Here is a 17,193-nt window from a genome sequence, read left to right as displayed (position 1 = left end):
TTTTGGTTCGCCCATATCTGTGGTACGTTTGATGAATCTTCATGAACTAAAAAAAATATGCTGGTGATTCTTGCTGTGCGTGGAAACTTTCAGGATGATCCATCAAGCATGGCGGAGAAAAAGGGGGATCAACAAATGGTGTGTTTCCCATGTCAATTCCCATAGGACCTTTAGTCAATGTCGCAGCCCGAAGCACTAAATTGAATTTCACCAAATTTGTCAGAAAGGGAGATTTGGTTACGTAGATCATGCTTTCAGTCATTTTGTGTGAATCCATTAGGTAGTTCTTTTAAAATGTAAGAAAATTAAGCCAGTGATATCTGTGGTCACGGATATTTCTCAATGATTTTGTGATTAATCATGAATGCGCGTGCCAACAGGAATACTGTGATTGGCTGCTTGCCACATGTAGAGAAAGTTGTGGTTGCCATTTTATGGATCTGGGAATTCTTGCCGGGCCTGAAAATCCAGGATAAAGCTGATATAAGGGGTCAGTGTAGAGTTACTCTGAACCCATGTTTGACAAATGGGGGTGTTAATGACACAAGTAATGTGTAAAAATTAACTGGTTTTGAACATGCATAATATTTGCAAATACACCGCAACCACCAGCATGGCCTCCCCATGTGCAGCCGCAAGAATGTCACGAATATCGAAATGTTGCCATGAATATCAGTGGAAACAATATATATATTCACATACACACCCTTAGTTTTACTTGGACGCTCACAGACCCACTCATAGACAGTCATACACCCAGTAACAGAGTCATTCCGAGACTCTTAGAATGTCCTATTACTTACTGGTAATATTCATTACTCCTGGTCCGGTTGTCCTCATCCCATTCCGTAACAAAGTGGAGATGACCATCTCTGCGACATTAAAAAGAACAAGAACATGCTGGGATACCCAACCCACTCCCTCCCACTGAGAGTACATAAGCGGTCCCAGCCCAGCATGCAGCCTGAAAATTCCAAGCCAACAACTGGAAGACCAACCGCCAGAGAGGGAGGGAGGGGCATAAGAAATGGAAGGAGGACAACGGGACCAGGTGTAATGAAGATTACCAGTAAATAATAGGACATTACTCCCGGGTCCCTTCTGTCCTTGTCCCATTCCGTAACAAAGTGGAGAATGCCAAAGCAAACAACCCGACCTTCCGGACTCCCACCAATGCCAGGGGCAACAGACTGAAAAACAGCAACCCAGAGGACCAAAATGAGCCCACAAGAAAGGAGAAAAATGCAGGCAGGAGAAAACAAAAATCCATGTCCCAAACAAGTGTACAGAGCCGAGACCCCAAAACCAGCAGGGGACGACTTGCAAAAAAGCACAAGAACCCCCCAGGCAAGCCATAAGGAGGCTCCATATGCAGAGCTAAGCCCTAAGGGAACAACCAGAGGTGCCAAAACAAAGCCCCACCACCCCGAACGACCAAAGGGAGCCCAGGAGAAGCAGAAGCGCCCCTACGGAGCAACCAAGCCACGAAAGGCAACAGATCAGGGAGAAACCGCCAAGGGCAAAGCCCACGGCCCCAGGCACCACCAGGCAGCCACCCAACCAGGGACCACACAGGCCAGTCCAGGCCAACTGCCAAGAGCAGAAGAGAACAGGCCGAAAGGCTCAGGAAGAAACCCTGCAGAGGAAAGACAGAGAGCAAACTCCTCCCCAAAACAGGGTAGAAGGTGGAGAGTGTAGAGGTGTGGTGCAGCGACCAGGGCAGCTGACTTCGGAGCACAGGGTTCATGGTTTGATCCCATGCTCCGGCGGCAGCTCAGCAATATATGACTCTGGGCAATAGCTCACTTAATTTCCACAACGGCCCCCAGCGCTTTGAGACCCAAAAGGGTGAGTAGTTTGTGCCTTACAAATCCGGATTTACATTTTTTAAAATATATATTTTAGGTGACCCACAGGCAAAGGAAGCAAAAAGGACCACACCATAAAGCGAGGGGGAGAAAGACTGAACCGAAAAGGCACGTCAAAGCAAAAGAGTAAGGAAAGACATGACCAACCACAGGACCAACCCCAACACACCAGGGGAAGTCACCAGCAGAGCCGCAAAGACCAAAGAGGGCAGAACCGGACAAGAAAACAGGCACCGACACAGAGGAACAGCCAGGCAGAAAAGGGGACAGGGAACCCCAGCCGAGACACCCACAAGCTGCAGGAGCAAAAAGGCCGACACACCGGGAGAAGAACCCGGGGCACAGTAACCGGCCATGTTGCCAGCCACAAGGAACACTCCCAAAGCAGGGGACACTCCGATAGGAAACCCAGAAACCCTCGCAACGGAAGCCAGGGTGAGCAAAGAAGCACAACCCGAAGCAGACACAGACAAAACCAGGGCACAAACAATAAAGGCAACAACACGGGCAAAACACAGAACCAAGGAAACCAAACCCCAGAACCGGGAAGGAGGAACCGCCACCAACCAAGAGCCGAACCACCCGCCAGGAGGACCCCCAGGAACCAATGAAGGCAATCCCCAGGAGGAGTAACAGAAGGGCAAAACAGGAAGGACCAACAAGGAGGACAACAGCCCAACCCCGCAGGTGACCCACAAATGCCCAAGATGCTAGCCGGAGAAACCGTCAGGCCAGCCAGCCAGGAAGATCCCAACATGACGCCACCAGGACCCGGAAGAGAGACAAAAAAAACCAACCAAGAAGGGGCGCAGGGAAAGGCACAGCAGCCAACCACAGCCAGACCACCCAGAAAGGAAAAGCAGCAGGAAAACAGGGTGGGAGCCCAGCAGCCCACACAATGCCCCAGCGCAACAGCCAGCCACAAAGGAGCAGAACAGGAAAGGACAGAAGACCACTCCAGGACCAAACCAGGGCCAGAACCTCAAGGCACCAAGAGGCTAAAAGAACTCCAAAAGCCTAAGAGAATGATCGGCCAGGAAATACCCAAGCAAGGACCAAAAGAGGACCCCAAAGCAACCAAAAGCCCCAAAGCACAAAGCTTGACACATCCAAGCCGAGAGGCGCACGAGCTACCCACATGCACAAGCGAACGGGAGGCCAAACACAGGGACCGCAAGAACAAACCCAACAGGGGCAGAGCCCAGGCCCCAAAGAACACCGGAACAACCCAGGCACCAGAAACCAAAGGAGAGGAGCCAGAGCGCACCACCCAACTGGGACGCGTGAACAGACTCAAACAAGGACATGACAGCAAGGGCCACAGACACCACAGGCCGAAAGCAGCCCGCACGGGAGGGGGATAATAGCACAGGCCCAACAACAGGCCCCTAAAGGGGTAAGGCCATAGCCCCAGACAAGGCAAAGCTAACTGCAACCCCAAGGTTGAAAGAGATAAGTGGGAAGCTGCAAAGTTTCCCACACACCAGGGGAGGCTGACACCCAACACCCACAAAGCAAGGAAAGGGCACAGCAGACCAGGCGGGGGCACAGGAGCCGAGCACCCGAGGAACAAGGGGCTACCCAAGGCAGAGGCCAAGGAAGACCAATGACACCCAGCCACCACAGGAGGCAAAGGGAGTGGCAGGCGAGATGCAAAGCCCAAAGCATACCAAGCCACCAAGCGAAACGCAAGAGAAAACCGGAAACCTAACCCCAGCAGGCAACACAACCTGGAAGCAGGCAAGAAGAAAACCCAGCCAAACCCCACAGGGGCATAACCAGCACTGCCCCGGAGCCAACAGCCCAACAAGGCCAAGGGCCCACTGGGACAGAGGGAGTGCATCCCCCCAACCACACCCACAGAAAACAAGGGAGAGAACCCAGCAAACCCGCGGAGTGCAAGAAGAAACTAGACAAGCTGAGCACGGGCCAAGCAAAAGCACTCGGAAGGATGCAAGAAGTGCCCAACAGTGAAAAATGCAGGCAGGCACCCAGACAGGCACGAACCAGGCCCAAACCTACAGAATTGCAAGAACCAACGGGCAGAAGTGCGGCAGGCAGCAGAAGGAAGCCCAATAATAGCAAGGCACCAGGACCTGAAAAAAGGCAAAAACACCCGACAAGCAGCAGTGAAGATCAGAGCAGGCCACAGCAACAGGCAAACCCAGGCGGACCCCCAACCTGGGCACCAACCAGGGCCGAACAGGGTGAACAAAAGCCACAGGGCAGGAGGGCCAGAGGCCTAGAGGACAGAGCACATAGGACACAAAAAGATGACAACAATCCCCGGGAAAGACCACACCAAAGCGAGCAATGGCCCAGCAAGCAAACACCACACTAGGGATGAACCAGGGCCGACCCAGCAGACCACAGAGTGGGCAGCAGGAGGAACAGATGCCAAGTCCGCAGGCCAGCACAGCAGGAGAGCACAGCAAGCAAGAAAGCGCCAGGCAGCATGCACCAGGGGGACAGGCCAACAGCAGTCCTACAGAGACCGACACCCAGGCCAGACGCCAATCAGCAACAAACACAGAGCAAGCGAAAAGCCAGAAGATCTGGAAACACACTTGGAGAAAGCCCCCTAAAGGACCAGCCCCAGGCAAAACCTGCAGAAAAAGAGGCATCGACACATGGGAGACCACAGCCCCAAGACAGGACAGAGGACCCACAGAGAAGGCAGGGGAGCTGAAGCCGCAGGCTGCCTAAGACGCCGAAGGGGTGCGAGGACCCCGGGAACAGGGGGCAGCAGAGGCAGAGAACCAGGCCAGAGACAACAAGGGTCCCGGACCATGACAGTACTCAGACCCACACCACACGCAACCGGCAAAGCACAGAGGGCCAGTACGCAGGAACAGGAGCCTGCAAATAGAAGCCCAAAATGGAATCCATCAGCACTGAGGTTGATAGGAACCGACAGCACCTGTAAGAAAGCAAGGAACCCACATGGCAAGGCCACAGGGAGACCAGCGCAATGTTGAAGAGCACATGTATTGCATGTATGAGGCCCTGGGTGCAACCCTGGCATCTCCTGGAGGCTCAGCGGCTTAGCAAGGCATCCTTCAGAAGTCAATCCTGCCATGACCCCAAACTTCTGAAGAGGACATGTGGAAGACACACCATACCATGGTCTCAAGAGTACCCCACATTATGTGCCATACCAGCAGCAGGAGAAAAAAACTGAACTACTGCGTGGTACTCACCACTGCCCCCAAATAGCCAGACCAGGGGCCTTACAGGAAACCGTTTTATCAAAATGGTAACCCAATAAACCCTTGTAGGTATGGGCATTGAAAATCTCAAAGTAAATAGTATCTACAAGGGATTTCGTTTGTGTAAAAAATATTCTTCCACTTTAGTAGGTTTAAAGTAAGTCAAATTGGTAGGGTGGGCCAGTGCCTGGCCTGTGCCTCCCAATTTTCTTGTTGGTCTGGGAGCTTGTGCCTGTGCCCTGTTGGCCAGCCTTGTCTTCTTCTCTTTGGCCTTCTCTGGGGTGGTCGGGGTTTGCTCCGTGTCTGTGCAGCTGCCGGGTCCTGTGTGCCTTCCTGGTGGTTCTGGGCTGGTCGGTCTTGTCTGGTGGGTTCCCTTGGCCGTGTCCTTTTAGGTTTTTTGCCTGGTTGCTCTGTCTCCAGTTTCTCTGGTTGGTGGCCTCCTTGTTGTGGCTCTGGCTTTCTGGGTTTTTCTTGGTTTTTTCCGATCCTTGTTTGTTTCCCTGCTACCCTATTCTGTGTTGCTGGCCGGTTGCTTCCTGCGTTCCTGCCCCTTTTCTGTGCTCCCTTGGGTTGCTGTGTTTGGTGTGGTTTTCCTGGGTGCGCTTCTGGGTTCGGCAGGTCGGTTTTCTGCTTTGGTATTCTCCAGTTTGTTATAGAATGGCACGAGGACATAAGGGACCTGGGTGTAATGCTTTATTACTGTCTGGTTATCTTCATTACTCCGGGTCCTGTTGTCCTTGTCCCATTCATATGCCCCTCCCTCCCTCTTGGGTGGCCTGCCTTCTTGTGTGGTCCCGACATAAAAAAAAACAGAGAAATGCTGGGACCTTAACCCTGGCCCTCTCACTGGGAGTACATAAGCAGTACTTACCCAGCGTTCCCCTGAACAACCAAAACCACACAGGAAGGCTGGCTATCTGGGAGGGAGGGAGGGGCGTATGAATGGGACGAGGACAACAGGACCCTGAGTAATGAAGATTACCGCTAAGTAATGGAGCATTACCCCCAGGACCCTTATGTCCTCGACCCATTCATTAACAAAGTGGAGAATTCCAAAGCAGAAACCCAGCCATCCTAACCCTCAAACAAACCCAGGAAACCACACCAAAGTCAGCAACCCAAGGGAAGCAAAAAGGGGGGAACCATAGGAAGCAACCAGCCAGCAACCCAGAACAGGACAGCAGGGACACAAACAAGGACTGGAAACATAGCCAAGAACACCGAAGGCCAGAACCACAACAAGACCCACAGGACATGGCCAAGGGAACCCACCGGACAAGGCCAACAAACCCAGAACCACCAGGAAGTCACACAGGACCCGGCAGCAGTACAGACAGTCTGCAAACCCTAAACCACACCAGAGAAAGCAAAAGAAAAGAAAAGAAGCCAAGGCCGATCAACAGGGAGCAGGCAAAACGACCCAGACCAACCAGGAAGGAGGGAAGCACAGGTCAGGCACTAGCCCCCTCACCGAAACAAAACAACCCGGCCACCAGAGAGGCCAGAGGATCAAGCCCCCGCAACCCCGCAGAGGAGGCCAAGGCTCCAGGACAGAACAGCCAGCACCACCAGGGAGTCACAGATACCAACACTAACACACCTAGTCACAGACCCATCACCCACCCACTCAAAGATCCACTTAATACCTCATGCACTCATTGACAGACCCACTCTTGCACTCAGGCTTAAACCCACTCCAACACTAATGCACCCACTAACAAACCCACTCAGAGACTCGTGCACCCACTCTCATACCCAATCAGACACTAATGCACCCAATCACAGTCTCACTCACAGACTGAGACACCGAGTGGCACAACCACTTAAACACTGATGCACCTACTGACAAATTCACTCAGAAACTCAGATACCCACTCACATGCCTAATCAGACATTAATGCACACAGTGAGAGGCCCACTCAGAGAAGTATTGGGGAAGGGTGTTAAAGACACAGGGCATTATTTGAGGTTTAGAGTACTCTTTCGACATAAAGGGTTCTATTCCTTAGCAAGGCATGCTAAAAAAGTGTGGTGTATGTTAAAGTCATAAACTATGAAGGTAAATATGTTTTTGGACTCCATTTTGTTGTGTGAATTCACCTGATGATCACGAATAAGTTGTGATTATTCACAAATAGACATCCATTTTAGTGGGATTTGTAAAAGTGAGTGAAAGGGTTAACACATACTAACCATTAAGAAGTTCAGTTACAACACTAAAATTTGAAAGGAATGTTTTCATTTGCTGCCTTCTGCAGTATCAGACAGTGCAAAGTTGAAAAGGTTGCCATTTATGGGTTCTTTGTATGAGAGTGGTGTGCCATTCTTATGCTCAGTTTTTCCAAACCCTGAGACTATTGCATCTATCTAATAAGGGCAGAAAAAGCTATTTGATCAACAAACTCAGTCTTCTGGTATGTAAATAATATTTCTTTTTAACAAAACAATTGTTTTAGAAAATATATGTGTATGGGAGATTGGAAAAAAAGAGTCTGAAATGTATTTAATGGTTTATGATTGGTAGGTAGTATGAGTGTTTTTATATATGTATTAATAGGAAGGTAATGCACAGTTTGTGAGAGGTGCACGGTAGGCCTTTGTGAAATTACTTCACAATGTTTTCCCATAGATCTTTATATTCTCCTGCTTTACACCATTGTCCTAATTGTAGAAAACACATTGTAATTGAATGGTTAAAGGTATATGGAGTAGTGTATTTGAAGATGTCAACATTTTGTATGTGTATATATGATCTGCTGTTCACAGAGAATTTTTTTCTTTCTATTCTGGGACTTGTCGGCCTATTTATTTCATTGTAAAAGAGAACAGGAGTACTCAGAAATGAAACGGGAAGAAATGCATGTGTGAATATGAATCATGAACGTGCGAAACTAGCCACCTATCAATTACATATTCTTTAGTGTAGTTCTTTTGAAATTATAAGGTAGGTTTGCATATGCTTGGATGGTGAGATATGTTCTTTAAGCTGATATCAAGTCGCATGTGCTGTATGAGGCTGCACTATTTAAGGATGCTTCAGGTTTACTGGTGAAGACCTCCCCTGTGAAGTCTGACTGCCAGCTTCACTTTGCACGTAACATCTCTTTGTGAAGTGCTAAATGCTTATTTTACAACAGATAACTGTTCTGTGAGATATACTGTAGATATGCCATAAAGTATGCTCTTTTGTGCTTAAAAAAGTGACACTTGTTGTTTGAAATTTATTGACTTAATAACGCTTGGACACACTCATATTGTAAACAGTACATATGCTATAGTACCCATTAAGTAGATGAAATTGATGGTTCAAAAGCATATATGGTATCTTTCTCCCAGTGACATACCAACAGATGGAGTTATACATTCACTAACTTACTCACAAAGTAGTTATCTATCCAGTAGTCTGCAAGCCAGTTGTACATATGCCTATATATCTTTGCTCCCCCTAATAGAGACAGTGAAATATTCATTTAGATATAGACATACAGATTTAAAAAGCTATTGAATTTTCAAAACAGAGAATCATATACTGACACACTTATTTAAATGTCTCATGAGAGGGAGGCATGGCTTAGCCATTATTGAGAATGGTCGCACGTTAAGAGAGCACTGCAAAACCTAGGAGATTACCCCGAAATCTGCCAAAAAATCCAGACTAGCAGACTCCTCTTAAGATAGGAGATCGCCCGCAACTATCAGAGACCAAACTGAGGGGGTTTCCCACCCACAATCTGACAGAGGAAGTGTAGCAAAGAGGATTGTGGAGCAGCATTTTACCTTGAAAAAGGACCCATTGTCACTGGGGCTGAAACCGCCCAGGAGGGAAGAGGAATAATTCCAGAGCACAGCACATATGGCTACAGGGGAGAGATCGTTCCAAACCTAGCGGCCACCGAAGGGCTCCTATATCCCATCCCCACCCCTCACCCACGGAGAGAGTGAAGCGCTAATGCCGACCCGGCGGCTGGCATGAGATGTGATGTTGGGCCGTGGCACTCCCGGCCTAGTCGTAATATCCAGAGGAGGCCCGGGCCAGCTCTCTGAGGTGAGCCCGGGTGCTCGGAGGGCGGAGTAGCTACTGGAGATCGGGCAGCGAGCCAACACAGAGGTGAGGAGTGGACCCATAGAGCAGCAGGTCCGTGGTGCAACTTGCGCTGCTGTGGTGGTATGTTTGGCCCATGGTCAGATCCGCTGGGGAGCTCCCCTCTCTGGCTCAAGCTTATAGTACCAGAGTGGAGAAATAATGCTGTAGGACAGTCGGGAGCCACTGTCATACAGCACTGTCCTACAGGAGATAGTGTTGTTGCTGCTGTCTCTTTCTTCTCTCAATTTTTGATGGCATTGTTACTGTGTGTACTTTAGTAACAATGGTTGCCTACAATGAAAAATTAATAAACACATTTACCTTTCTATTTATGTACAAACACATTGCATATTTTAATTTCTCAACTAAAAACATTAACAGCTGTTTTCACATAACATAGCTAATATACACACTGAGATATTCGTGCAGCCACTAACATATGGATATAGAGAGCCATAGACTAACTAAAATAGTCATATACTGAACATTACAGTACACATTTACTTGAACATCTCATGGCACTGCAATAGGTATACTGTACACATATTCACATACAGAGCTAAGTATGGATACAACCTAGTTACTTATTCAGTGAAGTAGTCTTTAAGAAATGTGTCAGGACTAGTACTGAGTAGTGAGTGAGCGGGTATATGACTAGCTGTAGGAGTGAATGATTTGGTATGTGAGTGGGTTTATTGCAAGCCCAAAACATGAGGCAAAGGCTCTGCATGTTAGACCTCAAAGTGTCAGTTCTTCAGCAGATATCTAAATGAGTGTGTAAGTTGCTATGAGGGGCTGTGACTCCATGTGTACGTCTTTGTGTCATGTATGCTTCTCTAAATCTGCCTGTAAGGGGCTGCATGGATTTCTTTATGGGTGTGTTAGTGAGTATTGGGTTATTTGAGTATGTGTGCAACTACCTACTTTAGCACTACATGCATATTAGTAGTGCCTGTCTGTGTGAGTGAATATGGAGGTGCTTCTGGCAATTATTTTATTGGGTGTTTTAGTTCCTTTCTGCTTTTCTAGCTGTGTCATATTGAAGTCTTGGTTGCACAGTGGATGTATAATTGGGCGTATGGTTTTGCATGAATGTATATAGGTTACTTAATCTTTAGACTACTTGTGCTATATTTTAAGCATATACCAGCCTGTCACTCAGTGATGAGTTATACATAGCACAAGTGTAGCTTATGCCTTCTCTAGGCATTTTAAACATAGTACTAAAACCGCAGCCACAGCCTCAACTGTAGCGAGCCAAAGACATGATGCAAGGGCTACCTCTCTCCATGTTAGACTTAAAAGTGTCAGTTCTTTAGCACATATCTGAATGAGTGTCTCAGTCCATATCTGGGACTGTCATTTCATGTGTATGTAAGTTTGTTATAAATGGATGCGTCTCTTTGTGACACCTATTGGTCTCTAAATGTGTCTGTAAAGGCTGCATGGATTGTCCATGGGTGTGTTAGTGGGTTTTTCTTTTTCAGAGTGTGTGCATGTGCTTCTATTAGTGCTGCATACATATCAGTTGCCCCTATTTATGTGAGTTAATGTCTAGGTGCTTCTGCCACTATCTCACTAGGTCTTTTAGTGTCTGTCTGCCTTTCTACTTAGGTGTGCCAGATTGAGTGCGGCAGACTAGATGTATGATTGGGGACATGGGTCTCTAGAAGGTCATATAGTTCAGTGAATCTTCATGTATTACCTTTTAAGCACATACCACACTGTCCTAAGGTCTAGCTACAACCTACCTCACTTCTGAGTTATACCTGGCAGAACAGCAGTTTATATATTGTCTATGAGCATTAAAAGTGGAGATGAGACTAGCAGTAACACTGAATGCACAGGTTCAAGTGTAGCAGGTCTGAGACATGAAGTAAGAGCTACTTGTATCCATGGTAGACTTGAAAGTGTCACTTATTTAGCAGATATCTGAATGAGTGTGTCAGTTCCTATGTGGATGTGTAATTAAGTTTGCTGGTAAATGGCTGGCTCACGTTTTGGCATCTAAGGTTCTCTAAATGTGTCTATAAAGGGCTGAATTGATTGCCTCCTAGGCGTGTTAGTGAGTATTGGGTTATATTAGTGTATGTGTAATTGCCTCTATAAATGCTACATACATATGTTTTCTGCCTATCTGTGTGAGTGAATGTTTAGGTGCCTCTCTTATTACCTCATGAGGTATTTTAGGGTCTGTCTGCTTTTGTTCTTAGGTATGCAACCTCATGCTATGGCACTAAAGTGTGTGCCCGGCACACAGCAGGTAAAATCTTGGCCAGCACTGGGGAAAAGGAAGGAGAACGCCGTATCTCTGTAGATATGGTGCTGTCCTGCTCCCTCCCTGTCACGCAACAGAGTTCAGCCTCTTTCGTTTCTGTGCTGCATTGCATGATTTCTTTGAAAATCTGTTCCTATGCCAGTTTTGCAGACTCTTAATGCTGTGAAAGACATCATTGATTGTCGAGTGTTTCCAACTTATCTGCAAATGTTAAAAGATTAGATTGAGCAGGAAGATACCGAAGCTGCTGAGATAGCCAAGAGGAGTTCTCAAAGCAGCCAAAGAACTGCACCAGCAAGTAAAGATCCTCTTGGAAATCCAATAATTCAAAAATAAACTGTGAATGAGGTGGAGAATGAAATGCAGCAAGCAAGACAGGACACTCTTGATTTCAAAAAGTTAGTATAACAATCTAATAATAAACAGTAAGACACTTTGTATGAAGTTAAAGATACAATAGAGCATGGATTCCTGCATTATAAAAGACAGTGTGAATGTTCTTTGTTTCAACCAGTTATTTTATATATAAGTGGTCAAGCTGGTGCTGGAAAAAGATTCCTGATTATAATACTCACTAGTAGACTACAGAAGACTCCAGATTCAGGTGTGTCATGTGTAGTTACTACACACACAGGATTAGCAGCACATAATATTAAAGGAACTACTCTTCATCGACTATTAATGCTACCTGTGGAACGTGACATTAAACTAGAATACCAGAAATTATCTGGTGACACTTGTCATCATCATCGATGAAGTGAGTATGGTTTTGAGCCTAATGCTTTCTTTTGTACATTTAAGAATGCAGCAGATATTGAGACCACACTATGATGTACTGTTTGGTGGGAAACATTTAAGTGTATTTAGAGACCTACTACAACTAATACCTGTACAAGGACAACATGTTTTCAAAACACTTCTGTATATAGAAACAAGAACTTCTCTAGCAAGTATTGGGAATGTAAATATCAGGCAAAACTATGAATACAAAGAATTAGTGAGAAATATGCATCAAGCATCAGATGTGAGAGATGGAGGTATACTGAAGGGCATTAGAGCAGAATTCTCTCAAAGGAAGGAAAAATGCTTTAGGAATATACCTTATCAAGAAACTATTTCCATATAATATTACAGCAGCAGAACTAATGTATAATTTCATTAAAGAAGAGATGTCTATAGTGTGTTTAAAGCCAACCCTTCAAGAGTGCTCCAAATTCAATGAAAAATTACTGCAACTGGAGAAAGAAAATGTTTTGGAAATTACAGTTACTGATAAAAATGGAACATCAGGGAGGGACTATACTACTCGCAGATAAACTACAAGCAAACTTGGATTCTTTTTAGAAGTCTAAATTAAAAATTACAGGGTTAGAGAAGCAGCTACGTGTCTGCAAACACCGTTGAATAAATTTGAATCACAATTTAAATATTTAAGAAGGGTTAGTAAATGTTACAGTGGGTAAAGTTATACATTTCATTAATTACACAAACAGAGATGAGGCAAAATACTTGGTCATAAAATTTGATGTGATTGATGGTGTCACGTTCATTGATTGATGTTTTGTATGTTTTTTTCTAGTGCAAGGCATACGTTCAACAAAGCAGTTCCCACTGTCCCCTGTGTATGCTGTAACCTTTCACAAATCGCAAAGTTTAAATGTAAATGCAACTTTTGTTAATATTGGAGCTACAATTTTCAAAGAAGGAAAGACAAATGTAGCATTGTTGTGAATTAGAGCATTGTACAGATTGTTTTTGATTGACTTTGATGAGAAGAAAATGTGTGCCAATGCAAGCTGTGTAATGGACTACAATTAGTAAAGAAGTCTATATGCTCCTCATTTAGACCAGTATTCTGTTTATGAGAAACAGTTAATCTTTCTGAAGTGGAAGATTACAACACAGTGTGTGGCTGCTCAAGAAAAGAAAGCACACAAGCAGAATCCTGAAGGATCAAGGAAGAGAAAACCATTAAATGATGGTGTAGTTGTAGGTTCCCAGTTAATAAACAAATCAGGGGTGACTTGAAATGCAAATTGTGTTTGTAATGTCCCTTTCTACTAGCCACATGTAGCAAACCAAATTGACTAAAAAAAGAGATAAGAAAATCTGTTCTGCACTGCACAGTTTGCTCCAACATTTACTGAGTGACAAAAGCATAATAAATTCTGTTTCAGGAATCCAAGATCGTACAGAACTTACAGATATACCTACCCAATCAGTCATTTTTCTCTAAATATTCAACAAGACAAGAGTGTGTAGATTGATCGGAAAAGTTTGCTATTTGCTATAGGACTTCCTGATCCCGTAGGACTGCTTAGGGGGATTTACAATGATGTACAAGTTCAAAATCTTTGATGGCCTTTGTTGAGCCTTTGATGGGCCTGGGGAGCACCGTCTCCGAGGTCGGCTCTTGTAGTGTTATAAGGTTGTTATTCCTGGGACTCTGCTGTTTGCTATGGTTGGGCGAGAGTTCTCTTTGAAGTAGGAAAGCAGATTGTTTTTCGTCTGAGAGAGCAGTATGTAAGCTGGTTTCTCTGACCAAAAGCAATTCTGGCTCCCGAATGACGCAGGGAGCCGGCTGGTACCGTGGTGGATTTGGGGCTCTCCCCTAGGTCTTGAACGTTATATTTGAGCAACGGTGGATGGGGTGTCCGGTGATTGTAAAAAATGAGTGATGTATGCTATTTTATTTTTTTACGGTATATTTATTGTGCGCGTACGGTGCGTATTTTGAAAGTTGTTCCATAAGCTTCCGTAAGCAAGAAAAATTAATTAAAAATAAATATTTTACAGATATCTATCAAGTTTATGTGTTTATATCTTTGTTGCTTGTAATGAGACTTTTTTGCTTTATTGGTACTTATAAGTAAGTGCTTATGCATAGTCTACATTTGTTGAGGAGCAGTGTTTTATACAGTGCTGAACTTTTCACCTTTGTTGACAGTTGACTTTTGCATGATCTGTTGGGGGTAGGGTGGAAAGGTATGTCAGTTGGAAAGGTTTGGAATGTTAAACCAATAGAAATGTGTGTTTTGTTTTGAATTAATGTGTACACAATTTAAATTGGTTATTTATTTGTATGTATGTGTATAATGAAAATGTTCCATTTGATGGTTCTGCTGCACACACTGAACTAGAGAGATTCTGTATAAGAATATCCACTGTGTGAGTGGTATTCTTCTTAATCTACAAATAAATTTGAAAGGTGAGTTGATAAGTTATATGGGAGTGTGTGCGGTGCATCTTTGTACATTAAGGAATTATGGGGTATATCAAGACAGGCGATATATTATTGCCGCTTTATAGGTAGAAAACTGCTGATAAAGCGGCGATAATGTTATCGCCTGTCTTGATAATATGCTTCTATATTCGTCCGTTGTTAAACGTTTTATAGTAGTAAATGTGTTTTGCTATAATGCATGCTATTATGTTTTTGAGTTTAATATCAGTTTGTGCGTCTCTGTACATTAAGGGATTATGGGCCATATTATCAATAAAGGGCGATACATTATTGCCGGTTTTATCGGCAGGAAACTGCCGGTAAAGAGGTGATAATGGTCTTGATAATATATCCTTGTGAATTCCCATAGAAGCCCAGGTTATGGTGTTAACCTGGGCTTCTATGGCAATTCACAAGGATATATTATCGAGGCCATTATCGCCACTTTAGCGGTAGTTTCCTGCCGATAAAAAGCGGCGATAATGTATCGCCCTTTACTGATAATATGGCACTGACGGGCATATTATCGAGGACCGGTGTTAAAATGATCGACTTTTTATGGGCAGGAAACTGCCGATAAAATGGTAGAAAATGGTCTTGATAATACGCCCTTGTTAATTCCCATAGAAGCCCATGTTATGGTGTTAACATGGGCTTCAATGGGAATTAACAAGGGCGTTTTATCAAGCCCATTATCACAGTTTTATCGGCAGTTTCCTGCCGATAAAACAGCGATAATTGTAACACCGAGCCTTGATAATATGGCCCTCTGTTGTCATACTCCCTCCTCTTTTGTCTTACTCCTTCCTCTCTCATTAAACTATCTTCTTTTTCTTATATTCTCTTTTTATACTTTTTTTTCATACTAGCTCCTATTTTTGCATGTTTGTCCTAATGTTTATATTGTCTCTTGTCTTTATATTCACCACTGTCGTCATAGTTGTTACTGTCTTCTTGTAGTACTCCCTCTCTGCTTATACGGTCAGTCTTCCTTTATATTTGTCTTTTCTCTATATTTTTGTCTCTGTGTCTTTTTACATTCCTTCATCTTGCTTCATATATACACTTCTGTTGTTATATTCTATGTTTCTTCCTATTCTTGCTGTTCTTTGCAGTTGTTCCCTATTGTTTTCTCATACTTTTCTTTTTCTTCTAATACTCTTGTGTCTGTTCTCACATTTCTTCTGTCTTTTCTTATACTCTACTAATATTGTCGTATTTTCTAATTGTTATACTGCTCCCTGTTTTCATATTCTCCTCTCTCTTCTCTTACTTCTTAATGTGTCCTCTTACTACTGAGTTTTTCTTATATTGCCTTTTGTCCTATATTCCTTCTGTCTGTGTTCATATTTTCCACTGTTTCTTCGTATTTCTTTTCTATTTTTATTTTCTGTCCTCTCTGTTTATACTTCCTAAATCTGTTCATATTGTTTGCTCACATCTGTTACTTCTCCTTGATTCACTGTATACACTCTGCAGCACTTTCCTCATATTCTCTGTCTTTTCATACTGACCTCTCTCTTTATATTTGTTTGTCTTGTCATACTTTTGCCTCTTTCGTCATACACTTTTCACTCATTATAATCCTCCATCTGTTTATACTCCTTCTTTTCACCTCAGACTGTATCCTCTGTTCATCTTTACCCCTTTTTTCCTTTTGCTCCCCTTTTCCTGACATTGTTCGTGCTTTCTTCTGGTACTGTTCTCTCTGTCCTTATACATAGTGTCCTTTGCTAGTATTACTTTTTTGTTCTTATAGTTGCGTATCTTTTCACATGTTCCTTCTTTTTTTCTTTAGTCTTTCTCTCTCTTCTTATAGTGCCCCCTCTGTCCTCTTACTCTCTTTTTTATCTTCTTATACTTTTTTTTCTTCTCATATTTCCATCTTTCTCTTCATACTCCCCCTTACCTATTCATACTTTTCAGTTTATCCACACTCCCTTTATTCTGTTATATTGCAGTGTCTATTTATACTCTCTTTTTTATTATATTTTCCCTTGTTTCATACTCCTTCTTCTTTTGTTGTAAGTCCTTTTATTTTTAGAGTCCCAGGTTTGTCCTCATAATCCTCCCTCTGTTCTTGTAAGTAATATAATTGAATATTTGATATATTCATTTTTGTGATGTTATATATTTTTTTTATTATAGATTATGTTTATCGATACTGAAAAAAGTGTATGATGCCTACTAAGTTTCAAAAGCGGAAACAACGAAAGAAAGGTGTTTATTTGAAGAGAAGTCATCAACAAGATGTACATGAAGAGTAATGTGTTAACAAAGAGAAAGAAAGTCCTGGTAAGACAAGGAACACTTTTTTGAGGAAAATATTGAAGACTAAGAGTAGTGTGCACAAACAGAAAAATGCTATTAGTGTATCAGCAACGAAAAAGAAAAATACAAATAAAGAGAGCAATCACGGAAAATCAAGTGCAGAGAAAACTGTGTATAGTAAAAGGAGGAACAACCAATTTATGGAAATTAGGAAAAAATGTTTCATAATAGATTTGTCTCAAATTTAATTAAAGAAATTA

This window comes from Lissotriton helveticus, chromosome 8, assembly GCF_964261635.1.
Source record: "Lissotriton helveticus chromosome 8, aLisHel1.1, whole genome shotgun sequence".
NCBI classification, from domain to species: Eukaryota; Metazoa; Chordata; class Amphibia; order Caudata; family Salamandridae; genus Lissotriton; species Lissotriton helveticus.
This window is presented reverse-complemented; position numbering follows the sequence as displayed.